This window comes from Stenella coeruleoalba (assembly GCF_951394435.1).
Source record: "Stenella coeruleoalba genome assembly, chromosome: 18".
Taxonomy (NCBI): Eukaryota; Metazoa; Chordata; class Mammalia; order Artiodactyla; family Delphinidae; genus Stenella; species Stenella coeruleoalba.
In genome coordinates, this window is record NC_137164.1 from 15,893,047 (window position 1) to 15,914,530 (window position 21,484).

General features: G+C 42.4%; 1 protein-coding gene across 2 annotated transcripts in view; it reads right to left on the minus strand.

The window, feature by feature from the left end:
- WDFY2 (WD repeat and FYVE domain containing 2) overlaps positions 1-21,484 on the minus strand; it is a 177,543-nt gene that overhangs the window by 103,996 nt on the left and 52,063 nt on the right. The gene's annotated exons all lie outside the window — the stretch shown is intronic.

Below are 21,484 nucleotides of genomic sequence, written 5' to 3' on the forward strand. Positions count from 1 at the left end.
AAATTCACAGTCTCACAAGCCACGGCATCGTCTTGAGAGAAGGTTTTTGCAAACACAGTCAAGCAGTGGTAAACTCTGAGACTCAGATTACTGAGCTAGAGGGCTGGCCATGCAACGCACCATGGAACAGGGTAATCCTGCAGCAAAGGCTGTGGATGAAGTTCCAGGCCAGAAGGCCAGATAGAGACATAGCAGACATCTAGGAGAGCTCAGAGAGGAGGGGCCAAAGAGAGAATGAACCAGAGGATACTGGGAGGTTCTTATCAACCAGAGAGGCCCTACCACGAATTACACCAGCACATGCACGCAAGGCAAACACAGCTAGGAGGTAAAGGGATATTGCCCCAGAGACCAGAGGAAGTAGCAAACATCAAACCAAGGGAAACAAACAGTGCCCCACTGCTGCTACAAGATCATATACACCACACCCCTCACCCCACACCCTTAAACCATCCTAGGGTAAAAAGCAGACACTGAGAATTTTAATCTCAGAGAGAGATGGACACTACCTAAATAGACTATTTAAGTCATCATAATAAAGTTTTAAATTGTATTGGATTTCTTCCCCAGTTAATCAGTGGGTCTCCCCATCAGAATAGGAAAAAAAGACTAACTACAGACACGATAAAGAAATGCCACTTTCTCTGCATGGCCATAAGATACGATGTAGTGATATATAGTGACACCACTACATATACATGTAAAAGTCCATCTTTTTGGTCAACCAGCCAATTTGTGAGATGGTATAACGGAAAGTAATTCTTAAGAAAGAATTCAATACATACATTATTTACACACGTATCATACCAGCCTTCACTTAAATTCTTTTTATAATATATGTCAAAACAACATTTTAATATGGAGATTATTATCTCAACAAGAATAAATACAGGAGTCACATCATGGAAAATGTCAGAATAGGAAGCTCCAAGAATCAGTCCCTGTACCAAATCAACTACTGAGCTGTCAGAATCACTGTTTCAGAATTCTAAGGTCTAGTTAGACACTTGCAGCATCCATGGAAATGCTTGAGGAAGAAGCTGGTATATGTCAATGAATTTCACATCTTACTTGCAGCTACCATCATGCATGCCCCATCCCTGGAGCAGGCAGCTGTGGGGACAGTGGCCCATGGTCATGGAGTGACTTGCAGGTACCAGGGTGGGAACCCTGTCCTCCAAAATTTGGGGATGCATATTGTGATTTGCCTGGCAGTTCACTGAGAGACTAGAGAAGATACTGGCCGTTGTTTCAATCACCTAGGTCTGAAGGGCTTCCCGGGCGATGTCTGCCAAAAGAATTTAAAAGGAAGGAAGACCTTTCTCTCCTTTATGAAATTCAGGCATTAAAATAAATCACTCGTTGGGACTTCCCTGGTGGCACAGTGGTTGGAAGTCCACCTGCCAATGCAGGGGACACAGGTTCGATCCCTGGTCTGGGAGGATCCCACATACCACGGAGCAACTAGACCCGCGCGCCATGACGGCTGAGCCTGCACTCTGGAGCCCACGAGCCACAGCTGCTGGGCCCGCGTGCCACAACTGCTGAAGTCCACGTGCCTGGAGCCCGTGCTCCACAATGGGAGGGGTCTCCGCAATAAGAGGCCCGTGCACCACAGAGAGGAGTGGCTCCCACTCGCTGCAACTAGAGAAAGCCCACGCGCAGCAACGAAGACCCAACACAGCCGAAAATAAAAATAAATAGATGAATAAAGTTGAAAAAAAAGAAATCACAGGTTGACCTCAGAGATAAAAGAACAGAAACTTCAATGATCACATGATCACATACAACATGAAATATAGTCTTTGCAGAAAGGGTTGGGAAAAGTCACTAAACAGACAACTGCAGCATTCAACAAGTAACAAGAGCAATCTCTAGAGAGGAGGGAGAGTGTGATTTTCAGTTGCCACATTATAATATTTAAAATATCCAGTTCTCAGACTTGTGGTTGCCCAGGGGCAGGGGGAGTGAGGGAGGGATGGACTGGGAGTTTGGGGTTAGTAGATACAAACTATTACACATAGAATAGATAAACAACAAGGTCCTACTGTATAGCACAGGGAACTATATTCAATATCCTGGGATAAACCATAATGGAAAAGAATATTAAAAAAATGTACATATGTGTATAACTGAGTCACTTTGCTGTACAGCAGAAATTAACACGGCATTGTAAATCAACTATACTTCAATTAAAAAATAAATTTAAAAAATAAAATATTTCTAGACATCAAAAATTTTTTTTTTTTTTTTTTTTTTTGCAGTACGCGGGTCTCTCACTGTTGTGGCCTCTCCCGTTGCGGAGCACAGGCTCCGGACGGGCAGGCTCAGCGGCCATGGCTCACGGGCCCAGCCGCTCCACGGCATGTGGGATCTTCCCAAACCGGGGCACGAACCCGTGTCCCCTGCATCGGCAGGCAGACTCTCAACCACTGCGCCACCAGGGAAGCCCTCAAAAAAATTTTTAATAAAATTAAATAAAATATCCAGTTCTCAACCAAAAATTGCGAAGTATGCAAAGAAAGAGGAAATGGCCCATTCACAGGGAAAAAAGTGACAACTACCAATGAAGTAGTCCAAACACTAACTGGCTTTACTAGACAAAGACTTTAATTAACTATCTAAATATGTTCAAAGAGCTAAAGGTAACCACAGACAAAGAACTAAAGGAAATCAGGAGAAGGATGTATGAACAATTAGGGTATATGAGTAAAGAGATAGAAATTATATAATAAAATAAATAAAAATTCTGGGGCTGAAAAGTACAATAGCTGAAATGAAAAATTCACTAGAAATGGTCAACAATAGGTGTGAGAAGACAAAAGAATCAGCAAACTGCAAGACAGGACAACTGAAATTACCTAGTCTGAGGAAAAAGAAGAAAAAGAATGAAGAAAAATGAACAGAATCAATAAAGACTTTGCCTGGAATTGAGGCAATCATCTTTGATCATGAGACAAACAAGCTTGAGGATAAAAGTGGTCTAGTGGTTAGGATTCGGCACTTTCACTGCCATGTCCCAGGTTCAATCCCTGGTTGGGGAACTAAGATCCCAAGCCGTGTGGTGCAGGAAAAAAAAAAAAAAAAAATTACATCAAACACCATTGACCCACCAACCCTTTAGACTAACTTTAGCCTTGTTTGTGAGATGATCTGATTTTTTCTTACCTTAAGCCACTGTTTAGTGGATTTTATTACCAGGATCTGAATACATGTTAACTGATAGAGAAGACGAAAGAAAGGAATGCCTTTCCTTAGGTTTTGGGTTTGTCCAACTGCATGGATGGCACTGCCATTCACTGAGATGAGGAACACTGGAAAAGGACTAGATTTGGGGGAGTATCATGAGTTCACTTTGAACATTTGAGTGAGAGGTATCTTTAAGTTAGCCTAGAATTCCTAATGAGTGAACAAAAGACAATTATAATTAGAGGCTATGGCATGAGTTGCTCTGAAGATTAAATGTAAGGTTCTTGACAATAGTGCTTCGCACATAGCAAGCAGTGGATAAATGCCAACAATTAGTATTGTGATTATCATCACTATTGTTTAAAAACCTATCAATCGGGCTTCCCTGGTGGCGCAATGGTTGAGAGTCCACCTGCCGGTGCAGGGGACACGGGTTCATGCTCCGGTCTGGGAAGATCCCACATGCCACGGAGTGGCTGGGCCCGTGAGCCATGGCTGCTGAGCCTGCGCATCAGGAGCCTGTGCTCCGCAATGGGAGAGGCCACAGCAGTGAGAGGCCCGCATACTGCAACAAACAAACAAACAAACAAACAAAAAAACCTATCAATCAACCATAGCTTGGGAGAGTTCAAGATCCCAAACCTTTTCCTGCTTTGCCAACATACTGAACATCTTACTCCTTGTTATAAGGGATTTTACACTCAATCTACAAAGGTGTCATAAATTATTTATCCATTCCTGCATGCATTTCTTTAACACGTACTGAACGTCTACTATGTGCCAGGCTCTGTGCAGGAGCTCCATGTGGACAGACAAGGAAACATCATTAAAACAGTACCTGATAAGAGCTGCAAGCTATTTGATATGTATTTAAGGCCATGTAGGAAAGGTATCTAATCCACATGGCACAGGGCGGCAGGTTCAGGAAGTGCTGACTCTGACGGAATAGCACCGTCTGTTATTTCATGTATTTCCTTCATGGCACCGGCCACAGTCTGCTATCTGATTTACGTACTGGTAAATGTGTTTATTATCTTGTTACCGAACCAAACTTGCTCATCCACAGGCAGTAAAGCCTATCTACTGACACTGGGTTGTGGTGAAGGGAAGTACAGCAACTATTGTAAGGCGCCAGACAGGTAATCCGGCACAGGTAGTGCTCAAAAAGCCCGAACTCCCCCAAACTCCCCCATGGGTTGCAGGACAGCATTTTTAAAGGAGGTGGGGGGCAGAGTTTGTGATTAGCTCATGCACAGTTCTCTGATTGGCTGATGGTGAGGTAACAGGGCGGTATCACAGGGGTTAACATCAATCCTTAGGCTCCAGTAGGCCTGGCGGCTATGTGCTCATGGTCATTAAGTAGTTAACATCTTCCATTTGGTGTTGTTTTTAGCATCTGTAAAACAACTCAGGAAGTGTGCATCAGATACTATTGTCTAGGTACTCCAGAGAGGAGTTAAAGCACAGGATACAGAGGAGGGGTCTGTCCAGGGAAGGCCCCAGAGGGTCCTGCTCGGTTACAATTTGATTCGCCCACTAGAAAATAAGCATGAGGGGGACTTCCCTGGCGGTCCAGTGGTTAGGACTCAGTGCTTTCACTGCCGAGGGCCTGGTTCAACCCCTGGTTAGGGAACTAAGATCCCGCAAGCCACGTGGCTCGACCAAAAAAAAGAAGAAAGAAAAGAAGCATGAGAATAAAGAATATTCTTACTTGCTCATCACTGTCTACCCAGAGCCTAGGAGTACATGGCCATGGTAAATGTATGATAAATATTTGTTGGGTGAATGAAAGTAGGAAGAAATTTTCCTCTACCCTTCCAGGTTCTTCTGGCAGGTCTAAGAAGTAAATTGACATGAGACAGATTAACAGGAAAAAAATCAAACAAAAGTTTAATAACATGTATACATGGGAGAGACCCGGGAAAACTGAGTAATCCTCCAAAATGGCTGAAGCCCTCACCTTCAACACCATCCTCAGCTAAAGACAAAAGAGGATGTTGAGGACAGGGAGCGTCAGCTGTGGGAAGCTACCAGGAAAAGCACAGTGAACAAGGGGAGGATTGTGATGCAGATTTAAGTCACTGCTTTCTGCATCGATAAGAGTTTCCAGAGATTTGGTCATCCTCTTCTTGCTGCATCCAGGGAGATACCCTTACACAGTGGAGATTTCCCTTACAAAGGCAAATGTTTCTTGCAAAACGGTAACTCCTACTTGATTTTCAGAGTTTTTCCCATGTCTACTGTTTCTTAGAAAATAACTAGCTTAAAATTAATATACCGGGCTTCCCTGGTGGCGCAGTGGTTGAGAGTCCGCCTGCCGATGCAGGGGACACGGGTTCATGCCCCGGTCCGGGAAGATCCCACATGCCGCGGAGCGGCTGGGCCCGTGAGCCATGGCCACTGAGCCTGTGCGTCCGGAGCCTGTGCTCCGCAACGGGAGAGGCCACAGCAGTGAGAGGCCCGCGTACCGCAAAAAAAAAAAAAAAAAAAAAAAAAAAAAAAAAATTAATATACCGAAGAGAGATATTTGGGGATGGCAAATTCTGCACCCCTACAAGGTGTTAGTCCCAGGTGGCAAAGGCTGCTGGTTGTCTACACCAGATTCATTCTCCTCTTCTTCCTGAGCAGCAGTTAGACTGACCAGAGAAGGATGGGCAGAGCACAAAGGCCAGTAAGTAGAAGACAACAGACTTCAAGCTAGACCAGATGCTTAGCAGAGTTTATGTGTTAGAGATACTCCTATAAACAAAGAAAAAGAAGTCTACCAGGCTTTCCAGGGGACCGTTTGGCCAACAGAATGCCCGTCGTGGCCTCCCAACAATCCCACAGGGTGGGTATGATTATTACTGTCACGTTACAGGTGAAGGTTCTGCAGCCCAGAGAGGCCCAGGCTGCACAGAGCCCGAGGGTGAGCCAGGTACCCACCTTCAGAGGCTGTGCTCTCTCATCCACTACACCGCGCAGAGCTGCTCCCTAACAAGGGTGGGGAGGAAGGTGGGAAAACACCGGCGAGTTTCACTTCAACATTCTGAGTTTAAAATGGCTACGGATCATCTGAGTAACGATTACACGTGGAGCAGCTTCTTACGAGGGTTCCAGGTAAAGGGAGCACCTACCCTACGTGCACCAAGGTTGTTACCCTATCGTAATGTTAGCTGAACCAATGGTCTTTCTGATGCATAAATTATTTTTTAAATATATGAAAGCATATACAAACACACATTTTTTTTTAAGTAACAGTGTTCCTAAAAATCCCAGTTAAGAAAGGTACACATCAATACAGTCAGCACAGGTTTGTTTAAAGATTTTCTAAAATAGCTGTACAGGTCAGAAAGGTGGCAGGATACTATGAGTTTTAATTTTAATAATAGTAACAAACATACACATTTAATCCTTACAAAGCCCTATGAAATAGAAACTATCCTTTCGAGGTAAAAGTGTAAAGCCCAGAGAGCTTAAGCAATTTGCCCAGAACTAGTGAGTGGATGCAGTTATTTTAAATCCTGTGCTCTCTGCACTAAATATACTACCTTCCTTACACTAGCATGTACCTGGCAATTGACAAGTTTTACAACTTAAAAATAAACTGCTACAAAAACATCTGTTCTCTTATATTCAGAGGTGTAATAGCAGCTTAAAATAGAAAAAAGATACTGCGACCCAGAGGTCAAAGGCACAATTTGGGTGGCTAGGAATTTCTTAAATAAATGTAAATTCCACTATACAAAGCCTATAAGTGTTCATTTTCCCGCAAATTATATTTAAAGAGCAACATAAAGAGCTTTTAATAGTATGTGAAAACTTTTTTCCTTGAAAAAAAATTTAAGAAAAAACAGCTGTGATTAAGAGTCAGAGTTAAGCCAGTAGAGGTCAGTGTACCGGGGAAGAAAAGTGCATGACCCTGCTGAAAGGCAGGGAAACTGCATTCACCCCCGACACAAAGCCCTGGGGTACACGAACCCAACATAGCACCGCACAGCCCACCTTGCCACGCCCTGCTTTCTTCTCCCCCTGCCTCTTCCTCTCCCCCAGGTTCTTAGCACTAGGCAGAAACAGACACTGGGGAGAAGTAATCACTGCTCATCTCAAAGACAGACAAGGTACCCCCAGCGGGCCTCAACCAGTCCAGCAGCTGGGCCACTCTGAAAATAGCATAGTCTTACTCTACGCTGGACACAGCTCACCACATGTCAGGAAGTAAAACTTATTTTAAAATATTGGCGTTAAATAGTATTCCTTAAACCTAAAAAAGTGCTGTTGCTGTTGGTTTTTAGGGTTAAAATAGATGTTAGATAAATTGTAGCATTTATCAAAACTCTCCTAGCATCAGAGCTGGCTGACTCCGTGCCTGAGCTCTAAAAACAGTCAGAAGAAACCACACTTTATCGTACTTGGCATCTGCCCCAGGGCCAAGCCCCACACGAGGTCCCAAACTGGTGCTCATCATTTCCGACATATCAAAAGGATCAGTTAAACATTCGTCCCTCCCGTCACCCACGTCCCACCTGTCCTTGTCAGGAAGCCTCTGGGTACACCTGCACAGGGGCCTTGGGCAGGATGGCAGCAACCAAGCTGGGCTGACCCCGACGAATCTGTACACTGTGTCGGGCGAGATGATGGGAAGCAGCTAGGAATTCTTCATTTTACAGCGCCAGCATCCACTAACACTCTAAAGAAATAAGTAAGGGAATGGTATTCCCAGGCTGCCTCCCATCCCACCCCAAGTGCCTCCAAAGAACCGAATCCAGCACCAGTCTTGAGCTACAACCTTAGCCAGGATGGGGGTGTCCTCCTCACAGGCAGCCCTCAGCCCAGCAGCCAACAGGTTCACACAGAGGGGTTCAATCAAGCAGGGGAGTCACATGCTCCCTTTATGAGATTCCTGCAGATTTCCGTTTGTTTGACTTCCTTGCTTTGACCTGTGCTGATACCCACACGCTGCCAGTAGAGTTTAGACACGGTTACTGAACTGTGTGTCTGTGCATGTGTGTTTGTGTGTGAAGACATTTATACATAGATATAGGGCCAAGCACCAGGCCAGGCCCACCCTCCCACATCCTATCCAAATGTATCCTTTGTTCTACATTCTAGCAATCTTTAAGTCCGCTTATACTAGTGGGGAAAATGAACTACCAGGACTGGAACAACTTGGATTTTCTAAGACTACTAAACGTTAGGAATTCTGCCCCACCGCCCCAAAAGTGCACTTACACATTCAATCGACTTGTTGATCATTAACTCATTCGACAAACATTTATTAAATACCTACTAGGTACTAGTACGTGAAATGCACAAAAACAAACAAATGCCACCTCTGCAAGGTAAGATCTACAGTAGGGAGAAGCCTGTGCTGCTCCAGGAGCACCTAGGAGCATCTAACTCTGACGATGCAGCCCGGTCAGGTGACAGCAGAGAAAGCTTCCCAGAGAGGATGGTGTCTGAAATGCAGGATGAGGAGGCATTTGCCAGAGGAAAGGAGGAGAGGGTGGTGCAGCAGAAGGAGGTGAGAGCAAGCAGGGGAGGGAGCAAGGCAGGAGTGATGAGAAACCAGCCTAGACAAAGGAGCAGTCAGGAGGCCGCTGAGGGCCCTGTCTGCCCCACTGAAGAGTGGATTTTACTTTGAGGATGCCGGGGAGCCGCTGGAGGATAAGCAGCTGGTCACAAACTCCTAATACTTTTGTTTGTTTGGGGGAGGCCTGGAAGAAGCCTGGTTACCCTGAAGTAACCACTTTGGAGGATGTGGGCAGTAAAGCAGGCAAAAAAGGATGAGGCCCTAGAGGAGAGAAGAGGCCACATTTCAGAGCATCTGGACTTGGGGTGACCGGAGGTGGGGTGCTGCGTGAACGATGGTGCCATTTGTCAGTGAGTGATTCTTGTGGCAAAGCAACATTGACTTCATCTTGAACTTGCTGAGCCTGGGGACTGAGCGAGTGAAGTAACGGCCTGCCTGCTCGCGGGAGGCCTCCGTGCGGTGCGAGACCTGAGCCAAAAATGAAGATCTGGGAGTCACCAGCACACGAGCAGAAGGTAACTCATCGGTGCCGAAGAAAAGACGGCCACAGACAAAGCCCTGAATAACACTAAAAGTTAAGGGGTACAGAACATAAAAGATCTGTGAAGACCTCAGTGTGGGCTGCCAGGGAAGTAGGAGAAAAAGCCTTTACTTCTCAGACCCAGCATGTGTACTAATTTTTAGTCCAGAAAATAAGGTCATTATAAACATACATAAGACTGAACCAAATTCACAGTGAGAACGTGCCCACAATAAAAAACCATCTATATAGGTCACTTTTCTGAGGGAAGAGGGAAGATTGGGGGTGCTGACAAACAGGAGACCACAGGTTGCTAAGCTACTGAGTAAAATAAGACGGGGCGTCTACCCATGTTGAAATCCAGGCTTTTTAAAATGTGCCCTAGAATGATGCAACCTTCATTAGTTACCATAGCGATGAGCTTCATTTCCCAGGGGACAATTGTTATTTTTGCTACCACTGAAGTAACTGGGGGGAGACGGGGGGTGAATCCTACTGTGTTTTGAAGACCCTGAATTTTCAGGGAATGTTTTTCTAATAGATCGCACATTACAACCTCAATACTAACAGAAGGCAGTCCCTAGCAATCTGCAAACTAAGAGAAGAACTTTGAGCAATGGGATGTCAGTCAATGTCTTTTTGTAGTTTTTACAGTGACTTGTTTCAAAGGGAAAAAAATGCCTCTAATGCAGAGAACGTTGTGGAAATTCTTGGAAAACAGAACTGAAAGATTTTTTTCTATGATTATTTGTAGTAAGAACAAACTATGAGATTCTCATTATATGCATTCAGATCACATGTTGTAAATAAACTAAACCCAATCTTCTACAGAACACTGTGCATCTCTGTACTGAGGCTTTTTCCAGGGACGGACAGAGGCTGCTGTGTGGAGTAAACGAAGGCGGCCGGGGGCTTTCAGAGACAGGGGCTCAAGCTGGGCGCTCTCCAGCTTCCAGACCTTACTGCCTGCGAGAGGCCCAGTTCCAAGTATTAACCGCCTCACTACGTCAGACCTGAACAACTTTGTTGAACCGCAGATACCTGGATTCCCATGGCTGTAGCAACCTAGCAATCAGTGGCTGGAGAAGAGGTTTGGCTGTTTTATATTTCAACACCTTGAGCTTTGGACGCTATTCCTGCTTTAAAAACGAAAACAGTCATTCTGCTCATTTACAGCCCTGTGCTTCATCAAGGTGTCCTTATTACAGCCATCCCCCCAGGGAATTTTAACCGGTTGGGTCATTTCTCTCCAACCAAAGGTTGTGAAAGAAAAATGACAATCAAGTGGCAATATCTTCACTGCTTTTTAAAATCTATGAAGTGAAGTCTCCAAATGAGGTTAAACGGACACAGATGCCAGGTGAGAGATTATAAACACACACAAAATATATGGAATTGTGATCTTTATCAATCAGTAGTAGGGGGAATTCCCTGGCGGTCCAGTGGTTAGGACTCTGTGTTTTCACTGCTGAGGGTGCAGGTTCAATCCCTGGTCAGGGAACTAAGATCCCGCGAGCAGCATGGCGCGGCCAAAAAAAAAAAAATCAGCACCCCACAAGCCCTTAATTCTGAGTACTTTTATTACTGATAATCACTATTCTGTGTCTGCAAATAGTCTCCTTGCAGTCTAGACTTGTTTTGCATATTTTGTTGTCTTGGTAATTTAACTCCTAGTGGCTAACATTTAAGCACAGCCTTCCTGCCCTGGCACAGCTGTGGGTTTTAGCATCTGCAGACTCCTTCCCTCTAACAACTCTTACCTGGCTGTCTGCTGTCCCACATTAGCATAACTCCCCAACAAGCCTTCAGGACTCCTGGGCAAAATCAAGCTTCGGGATCACACTGTTTCTTGTTAGGACTGTCACATTAGCCATCAAGGCTAGTGTGCAAGTCCATCTCCCCCACTGGACAATGAATTCCCTGAAGACTTCAAAATTTTTAGCTTTGATTTTCTTAATACCTACAGTACTTTTATTTTGAATACATACAGTACTTAGTATAAGAGAGATGCTTGAAAAAGGTCATAAAAATACACTGAAGGGGGCTTCCCTGGTGGCGCAGTGGTTGAGAGTCCGCCTGCCGATGCAGGGGACACGGGTTCGTGCCCGGGTCCGGGAAGATCCCACATGCCGCGGAGCGGCTGGGCCCCTGAGCCATGGCCGCTGAGCCTGCGCGTCCAGAGCCTGTGCTCCGCAACGGGAGAGGCCACAGCGGTGAGAGGCCCGCGTACCGCAAAAAAAAAAAAACACTAAAGACAAAAGAGAACGAGAAATAAAAGAGAAGAGAAAAAACTGAACACATTCCCAGTGCAATGGTGAAGAAGAGCCCATAGGGAAGCACCAGAGCTCAGAGGGTGGACAGCTCCTGGATATTAGCATCAGCAACACCAACTGCTCCCCAGCCAGAGTCCCTCACAGGCCAGAGAAACGTGAGGATGAGCCTTGAGCTGTCAGTCTGAGCAAGTCAATAGCACAAGAGTGTTCATCAGTATCACCCATTAGGAGGACCATGGATGGAATCACTAGAGGAACAATATATTACAGATTTAAATACTGTTCTTGGCTCTGTAGGCAGCGGGAGGGCAGGGTCTATGTCATCCCACTCACCACTCTATTCCTACAGCCGGGTACAATGGCAGGCATGTGACAAATGCTCAACAGGGACTTAATGATACAGTAAATGGAAAGAGCAGTGACTCAGAGAATGCCCCTGGCTGCCACTGTTCTGAATGCTTAGATAGATTAACTACTCTCTTCCAAGGTAGCCACAGGTAGCAAAAGGCCTACGAATTTTATACCTTAAAAACACAGCAGAGCTGGGGGAGGAGAGAATGAGGAGTTACTGTTTAACACGCGTGGAATTTCCATCTAGGAAAGGGGTAGTGGTGATGGTTGTACAGCATTGTGAATATACTTAATGTCATTGAATCGTACACTTAAAAATGGTTATAATACATGGGGGGGGATAAACTGGGAGATTGGGATTGAGATATACACACTACTATATATAAAATAGATAACTAATAAGAACCTACTATATAGCACAGGGAACTCTACTCAGTACTCTGTAATGACCTATGTGGGAAAAGAATCTAAAAAAGAGTGGATATATGTATATGTATAGCTGATTCACTTTGCTGGACACCTGAAACTAACACAACACTGTAAATCAACTCTACTCCAATAAAAGTTGTTTTTTTTAAATATTTATTTATTTACTTATTTTGGCTGCACCGGGTCTTAGCCTGGCTCGCGGGCTTCTTTGTTGCGGCATGTGAACTCTTAGTTGCGGCATGCGTGTGGGATCTAGTTCTCCGACCAGGGATCGAACCCCGGGCCCCCGGTATTGGGAGAGTGGAGTCTTACCCACTGGACCAGTAGGGAAGTCCCCACTAAAAGTTATTTTAAAAAATGGTCATAATGCTAAATTTTATGTCTATTTTACCACAATTAAAAAAAAGAAAACAATTTTTTAATCTTTAAAACAAAGAAACACAGCAGAAAGACTATCTCTCTAAAACTGTAGTCTTCACAGAGTTGCCGGAGTCACAGCAATTAGAAGACAGCTGCGGACAGACTGGCCTTAGAACAGGTCTACAGAGGGCGTCCTGGCTGAGAATGTGTAAAAGGAATTCACTTGCCCACTCCAGCAAGGTAGGGCAGCAGGGTATCCATCCAGCACTCAAATCCAATTCAAATTTAGGGTTTGGAGGAATTAGACTTGATATACTATGAAAAGAGGAACAAAGGAGAGTTTCTGAACCAGATATAAGTGGGTAAGGTTACATAATGAAAGGGGGTGTTTTTCAAAGACTACTTTGGCAGTACTGAGCAACCTGCATTAGACAGGAGAAAAATTAAAGGCTACAAAACCAGTGAGAGCCTGCTATAGGGATCAACATGTTAGAATACACTGGTGGCAGGAGAATAAGGAGGAAGAACCAAACCCTTGATATGTTTTTAACAGGGCATCAAGGGAAGGAGAAAGAGCCATAGGTGACTACAACATTTCCAGCCTGGAGGGCCATATGGATGACGATGGCAGATTGCGACGGATGCACAAGCCCATAGTTTAAAAACAAGCAGAGGCCTCACAAAGTCAAATCACTTTTCCGAGAGACAGAAACTGGAAAATCTCATTGATTTCCAGCAATGTGAGATCTTCTGGGATTAGGACAATCAGAACGCTAGGTAAAATTCAGTAGAATTTGATTTTCTTTTTATTGTTGTTATTTTAAAACACTGCCAACTTCTTTGAAAGTGAAGGATCTGCAGATCCCCGAAACTCTAATAAGGGAGTTTTTAATAGCTTTTAACCTTAAAAATTTCTTTTGGATCCTGGAGATCTTAAGCATCCATTTTACTCCTATATCCCACATTGGGCACAGGATATAGGAGAAAAGGCCTAGGGCCCGACTAACACGGAGAATCGAATAAGAGACCCTATTTAAGCTGGGAGTCCAAAGGCTACACCCTTAGTGTAAGAGTTTATAAGAAATAAACCCCCATATGCAAAAACAGGACAGCAAGGAAACTTGTCTGGATGAAAGGAAAAATAAAAACTAAAAATCAAGCTATTCTCCATAAGCTGACCCTCATGAAAGATTCAGTACAAATATAACCTACTTGTGTCATCTGAGCAGCCTCAAGTGGAGAATTTAATTTTAAGTGGTCCTAGATTTATAATGTCCTTGGGCAACCAGTAGAAGCAAAAGTAAACACAGTCCTACAGAGGAGCTCAACTTCAAGGAGACCTTAAAAAATTTCTCCAGGTGAATTTCTAAGGAAAATGAATGGATCACAATTTTTTTTAATGACAAAATTCACAAGGAAACTAGGTATCACTTAGTGAGAACCAGCAAAAACAAAAGAACAAAAAGGGACTAACAAAGACTTCAGGTACTAAAATCATCAGAAACAGAATATAAAATAACTACATTTAATGTGTTTCAGGAATAAAAGAGAAGGTTTAAAAATGAAACAAAAGTAAGCAGATTGGAAAAAGAACCAAATAGAACTTCTGAAAACGAAACACATATTACTGAAATTAAAATTTCAATAGACAAACCAAACAGATCAGACACAAAGAGAGAATTTATAAATTAGAAGATAAATAAAAAACAATCTACAATACGGTCCTCACAAAGATATGGAAAACAATAAAAGTTTAAAAACATGAAGGACAGAGCAAAAAAGATTAGAATGAAAAGGTATAAGATATGCATAATTGTAAGAACTAATAGAGACTACTCAGTGCTCTGTGGTGACCTAAATGGGAAGGAAATTCAAAAAAGAGGGGATATATGTATACGTATAGCTGATTCACTTTGCTGTACAGTAGAAACTAACACATTGTAAAGCAACTATACTCCAATAAAAATAAATAAATAAGAAGTAATAGAGAGAGTGGGGAAAGAGGCAATAGTTGAGAGATAACGGCTCAGACTCTTAAAGAAATTTTGAAAGATGCTGATTCTAAGATGAAGACAAGCAATGACAGGAAATTAGCCCAGATCAGATCAAAAGTTACTTCCTTTCCTAGACGAACTGATCAGACCATGATAGTGACTGTAACTCAGCTACTCTCCTATTTTTCTGATATCCTAGAACTTTAGACACGCACTCACAAAAAAAATGACAAAAAAAATTTTTTTCTAAGAATGTATGTGGGCCTTGGTAGGGAAATAGGAATCCAGTCATGCAACATTATATCATAACCATTTTTCTTTGCTGCCCACATTCTCATAAGAAACATACCACATACATTTTTCAATACCACCTCTTATAATTCAACGGTGACTGGAAATGCTCCGTGAATAAGATGGACACAGGCCAAACACGGCTTTGGGAAGTAACTTTCACTAATGAAATTAAATAGACTAAGGCAGAAAATATAAAGTCCATCCATGTTGTCTGCCTTCCTCTAATTCTCATTATCCTTTACAAAACACTCTAAGATGAAAAAAGCAAAAATATAATAATTCCCAGTGGTTATGTGAAGGTTTTAGGAACCTAGAGGAACTTGATGGCAGTTACAGAGAAAGATGGTGGGAAAAGTCACATCAAAACTCTATTGTAGGGGCTTCCCTGGTGGCGCAGTGGTTGAGAGTCCGCCTGCAGATACAGGGGACACGGGTTCGTGCCCCGGTCCGGGAGGATTCCACATGCCGCGGAGCGGCTGGGCGCGGGAGCCATGGCCGCTGAGCCTGTGCGTCCGGAGCCGGTGCTCTGCAATGGGAGAGGCCACAACAGTGAGAGGCCCGCGTACCGCAAAAAAAAAAAAAAAAGAATCCGCCAATGCAGGGGACGTGGGTTCGATCCCTGGTCCAGGAAGATCCCACGTGCCACGGAGCAACTAAGTCTGTGCGACACAACTACTGAGCCTGTGCTCTAGAGCCCGCGAGCCACAATTACTGAAGCCCGTGCACCTAGAGCCCATGCTCTGCAACAAGAGAAGCCACCGCTTGCCGCAACTAGAGAAAGCCTGCGCGCAGCAACGAAGACCCAACACAGCCAAAAATAAATAAATAAATCTCTATTGTCTTAAATACAGTGTGTGAACCTTGTCTGGATACTGCTCTGAATAAACCAACCATAAAAAATATACATTCAAATTAGGGAAATTTGAATATGTTAAATGATGCTAAGAAATTATTGTTAGTTTAGCTCTGATGATAATGGCATTGTGGAACGTAGAACAACTTATCATTTACAGTATTAACAGGTGAAATGAAATGATACAGTAATCCAAAATTCGTTTAAAGTGAATCCCAGCATCCCTACCCAACAAAGGGTGGAGTGGGGAGATATATAAAACAAGATTGGCGAAAGACTGATGATTGAATATTGATCGTATATTGCTATGTTCATGTTTTGTATACGTTTGAAACTGTCCATAATAAATTGTTTTTACCAGTCTTGAGGGCTTGACTCATTACAACAACTGTATATAACTGTATGTAACAGAAAGGCATAGCCTCCTTTGGAAGTACAGAGAGATTATGAATAGAGAAACAGTAGTGCATATTAATTCAAGTAATACTAAACACTTTCGTCATCCACTTGGCAATCTGCATTGGTTTAGTATCATTTGTAGTTATTACTAAATCACATACAAATGAAACATTCTTTATTTCTAGAGAATAGGCAACAACTTCCAGATCTCTAAAATGAATGAACAACCTTGAAAAGTTATGCTTTAAAAGGTGTAAACGGTTGAGGCAAAATATTTAACATATTCGCCCAAAGGAAAGTGGCACAAGTAACAGAACAACCCTGCTGGAAATTTTTTTTAGAGTTCTCATGTTAAATATTCTCAATATATAAATTACAGTAGCATATGTCAATGATAAAGGAGACAATAATAGCATATGGGCTGTTTTGAAGTTAGCAGAGTGGATAAAATGTCTATTTTCTGCAGTGCTTAAGTGTATTTCATTAGATGATTAAATTCTCCTCGCTACTAGTGGCATAAATGAACTCAGATTCCATATTAAATAATCTACATTATTTCAAACATCCATCTGCTCTCCTTTATGACAAAGACAAGTACTCCGTTTCTAGATGGAATCACAAAAGCCCTTACAATCCAGCCTATTTTATAAAGTAACTAAGGCTAACCATATTTCTCACTAATTTTAAATGCATCTGACATGCTTTGTAGTAGTATAAAGGAGGTGTAAAACAGGAAAATCAAAAAGACACTGATACTACATCTTTACTCTGTCAGGTCAAATAAACATATAACAGTAGCTACTGTCCTCTACAAGTCTGCTTGAGTAAAGTGATGATTTAGCATGAATGGTTAAAAAAATCTCATGTTATCTTGAGAAACCAGAGTATACAGATATCCTCTCTTCCTACAATCAACCTCCCTTCCTGTGGCTTTTTGAGGTACACACTATATACTCATGAATGTTAATAAATCCCATAAATCAAAATCACATTAACTTTCCTTCCATATTGAACCTTCCCCATAAGCTTCTATAGAATTTCCTTGATGTACATGGTGTAAAAAAGTGCAGATGAACCTACAACAACAAAATTTCTTCATAAGTTGGTTGAAGAAAAGTCTATTACCGGAAATAATTCACTGTATCTTGGCCTCCCTTGGAAAACCTGTTTGATTTAAGCCATGCCAACAGAAAAGCATACGTGTAAACTCATTAAATGAAAAGAGCAAGCCGAAAAAACAGAACCTTCTGTTTACTAGTCAACCCTCATTTATGCTTTTGTGGGAGAAGTAAGGTAAAAGTAATAGCTGAAACAAAATTATTTTCTAAAATTCTTTTTAAGAATTCATTACTTGCAAAAAGATTCTGAAATTCATAAGAATCTTGAGCTAAGGCTGACATAACACACAGCCCCTCCATCAAAAGCCATTCTGTAAAGCAAACATGCTATGTAAATTATTGTTCTACATAATATGCAGCAGTAGTGAGTTAATCCCTGCAAAAATAAAAGTCCAAAAAGCTTAGAAGAACCCAATGTTTTTACTAGCCAGCATTCTCCCAAGGAGTTATATATGTAATAAAATGAATGAAATCAGCATTTTCTGACACACAGCGTAGCTTTTCTTGAATGGGTACTTAAGTGTGAAGATGGATTAAGTCTCTGATCTCATTTTAATGAGTTTCTCTTTGTCTTTGAGGGACTACACTGCACAGATGCTCAATCACTCTACTCTAGTCATTTAAATCAATCCACTTAAGAGTTTTGAGAACTGGGCAGACTTGCACTTATTTGGTTATACTAAATTCGCCAAAATTTAAAGTCAGAGAATAATTTAAATTATGTAAAGTTACTTCTTCCATCCAGTAGGTTGCTAATTCCTGCCAATTCTCCTTAATGTACAATAACTAAAGTCTCCTCTCTCTGCTGTCTACATTGTTCTTCCATCCAATACATTCCTAAACCCTGTCAATCCTGCCTCCTAAAATATAACTAACACCCGTTGTCTTTCTATTGTCTATAATATTGCCTTGGTCACACTCTCATGATACCTGCAAGAGCCTCCAAGCTGGTCGCCCGCCTCCTATTTCACCCTTCTCTGATCCCTTCACCCAGTCACTCAAGTCATCTTTCTAAAATGCAAATCCAATTATGTCACAGCCTTCAAAGATGTGGGGTTCAAGTCCAACTCTATGGTCTACCAAGTCCTCCAGGATCTGACGCCTGTCTGCTTCTCTGGCCCTACCATCCCATCTGTCCAATACCCTACCAAACTATTCTTAGTTCTCTAACTCAGTAATAGTCAGTAACTTTTGGTTGGATATCATAGGTCAGGTGAACAAAAACAAAAACTAAACCTGAAAGGGTGGTGAGTTAAACATCAGTTTACCAGGTTTGTATTTTGCCAACAAAAACAAAATCTACATTTTGCTAACACATTCATTTTACAGAAAGAACATGATCTTAGAATTCTAAAATTTGAATAAATTTAATTTTAGATGCAAAAGGCTCATTATATTGTCCTTTATAAAAAATTTCACTGCACATTGGTGAGAACTCTCATGTGAACTTATTCAATGAAACCACTGCCCTCACTTATCAGATCTTTATGCCCCTGAAGGCGCTGACCCTCTGCTGAAGCACCTGTTTCTCCCCCATCCCCCCTCTTCACCTGCATAACCAGTACTCATCTTTAAATCTCACCTTATAAGGCAGTCCTTTTCAAATTTTAATGTGCATAAAAATAACCTGGGGGTTTTGTAAAATGCAGATTCTGGTCACAAAGATTTTGTCCTATGTTTCTTCTAGAAGAGTTATGGCTTTAGGTTTTACATTTAAGTCTATAATCCATTTTGTGTTCATTTTTGTATGTGTATGAGGCATGGATCAAAGTTCATTTTTTTAATATGTGGATATCCAATTGTTCCAGCACCATCTGTTGAAAAAAAGAGTCCTTTCTCCACCAAACTGCCTTTGCTCCTTTGTCAAAAATCAATTGACCATGTATGTGTGTGGGTCTCTTTCCGGACTCTCTACCTGTTCCACTGATCTATTTGTCTTGGCCAGGTTTTCTCATATGATCTTGAAGGCTCATGATCCAAAAACAAAACTATTCTGTGCAAAGAAAGGACCTGGAATATTCCAGACCTCCTTGACGTTTACCTGTGTTTTCTTTCTCCTGTTATATTGCATCCGTCAAAGTCTTAGGTAAGTATACTTCGTGAAGTCTTGTGAGTCCCTTCAATTAACTGACCCTGGGTAATTGCTGCAATGATTTTTCTTCCTGTGATTAAAAAGACAGAACACAAGTCCACCGGACTGGCTGTTTTCCATCCTGCCTAAATGGGCCAAGGTCAGTTACCCTTCCGCCCTCTCTGCTGGGAACGTCACTCCCCAAGTTTTACTGCTTATGTCCCACAGGTCTGTTTTGATAATAACCAGTTTGTTTTGATAATAACCAGTTAATGATGGCCAGATTATCTTAGATAACAAAGGAGAATCATAAAATAAGGAATTTTTCAGTCTAAAGCACATCTATAAATCAGAGTGTGTGACTGTAAATGTCACACATTTACAGTCTGCCTATAGAAGGCAGCCGAAGCTAACTGACCCATGGACCTAAACATGAGCAAAACCCAGCAAAAGCCAAACTCTTTCAAGAAATATCACCAACTACCCAACAGACAATTGTCAGGCTTTCTGATACCAAGGAAAACAAAGGTGGGCATTCAACACATTGTAAAAAAGAAGAAACTTCTGGTGGGCATCCTCTCCATTGAGTCAAGCCAGATGAAAGTGTAAATGGAGCTTCCAGAGTCTGAGAAGAGAGTTACGCTGTGGCACTGCCCAGATATGGGGACACCAGGAAAGAAATGGAGAGCAGTGGTGTGGTTACAGTAAAGCTTCTGTCTCTCCCTCTATCCGCTGAGACAGTTGGCTAACGGTAGTAGAAGGAATAATAACTGCTCAGAACTAAATGGGTTCCCCCCAGATTTATATGTTGAAAGCCTAAGTCCCATGTGACGGTGTTAGGAGATGGGAGGTAATTAGGTCATGCAGGTGGGGCCCTCGTGAAGGGGGTCAGTAGCATCCTTCTAGGAAGAAACAGCAGACACATGATCTCTCCCCAACTGACTAAGACACCACCATCCTGAGCATCTGTTCTGTAAGACACAATGTGACTTACTTCCTTCACTTTATCCTCACAAATGTTCTGAGGGGGTCCTGTTTTCGTTCCCATTTCGGAAGTGAGGAACTGTGGTCCCCAGGCCACGGAGGGGAAAAGCCAGGAGTTACTCCAGGCAGTCTGACTCCAAAGCCTAGGTCTTACTTACCCACCACACTATTCCTGAAGTTGCCTGACCACTCAGAAAGAGGAATAAAACAGACCACGAGGACAACAGGAGACATGAAGGAAGCCTGGTGAAGTTTTCACTACTTAGACGACAACAGAGGACAGGAACCCAAGAAAACGGCTGGCAGGCATTTACAGCACCTTGCACAGGGCGTTATTCAGGTCTGGATCTGATCACATCTAATACGCTTAGAGGTACACCAGACAAAAAACATGCTGCTCTGCGAAATTCTCTCAGCTACACAGAGCTGCTGTTCTTACAGTCTGGCATAGAAAATGATGATCACGTCATGATTTACCTCTCCACTGTTCTTATGCCATTTAAAAGGATTAGGGCTTCCTGTTGGGGCAACTATATGTACTTCCCTACCTTCTCCTCCAACTCTGCTTTGTCAGTGTGGATGAAACCCACTTAATCCAAACATAACACATCTGATTGCTTTGATCAATACACAAACGTTTTAGCAAAAAAGTCCTCCTTGCTCTACTAAAGTTATTTCTTGCTACTGAACATATGAGAAAATTAGCCTTTGCCACTCCTAAGGTGCTAAAAGGGATTGTAAATTTACCAAAGTTTAACTGATCCTCAGCTGGGTCCATATTTTAAATATCTTTGTTTATTAAGAGGCTGAAGTATTACTTTTCCTCCATTTTGAAAAGCATGTATTGAGTGCTTATCACAAACCAGGACTAGTACTAGAAACACAGAAAGGGTAAAAATGGGGTCCCAGCCCTCACATGCCCACAGAGTTGGGTTTTCATCCACTCTTCCTCAAAAAACGCACCTCCAGGACTTCACAAGCCTACACTATTAGTTCTTGGTGTTGTTATTTATATAATTAAAGCCATGTCTCTGCTTGGAAATAAGGGGGAAAAAAGATCATGAAACAGAAGAATCTTTCCAGTTTTTCAATCTCCAGTTTGAGAAGGTGGCCTTAAAAATTAAAAAGTCTGGGGGC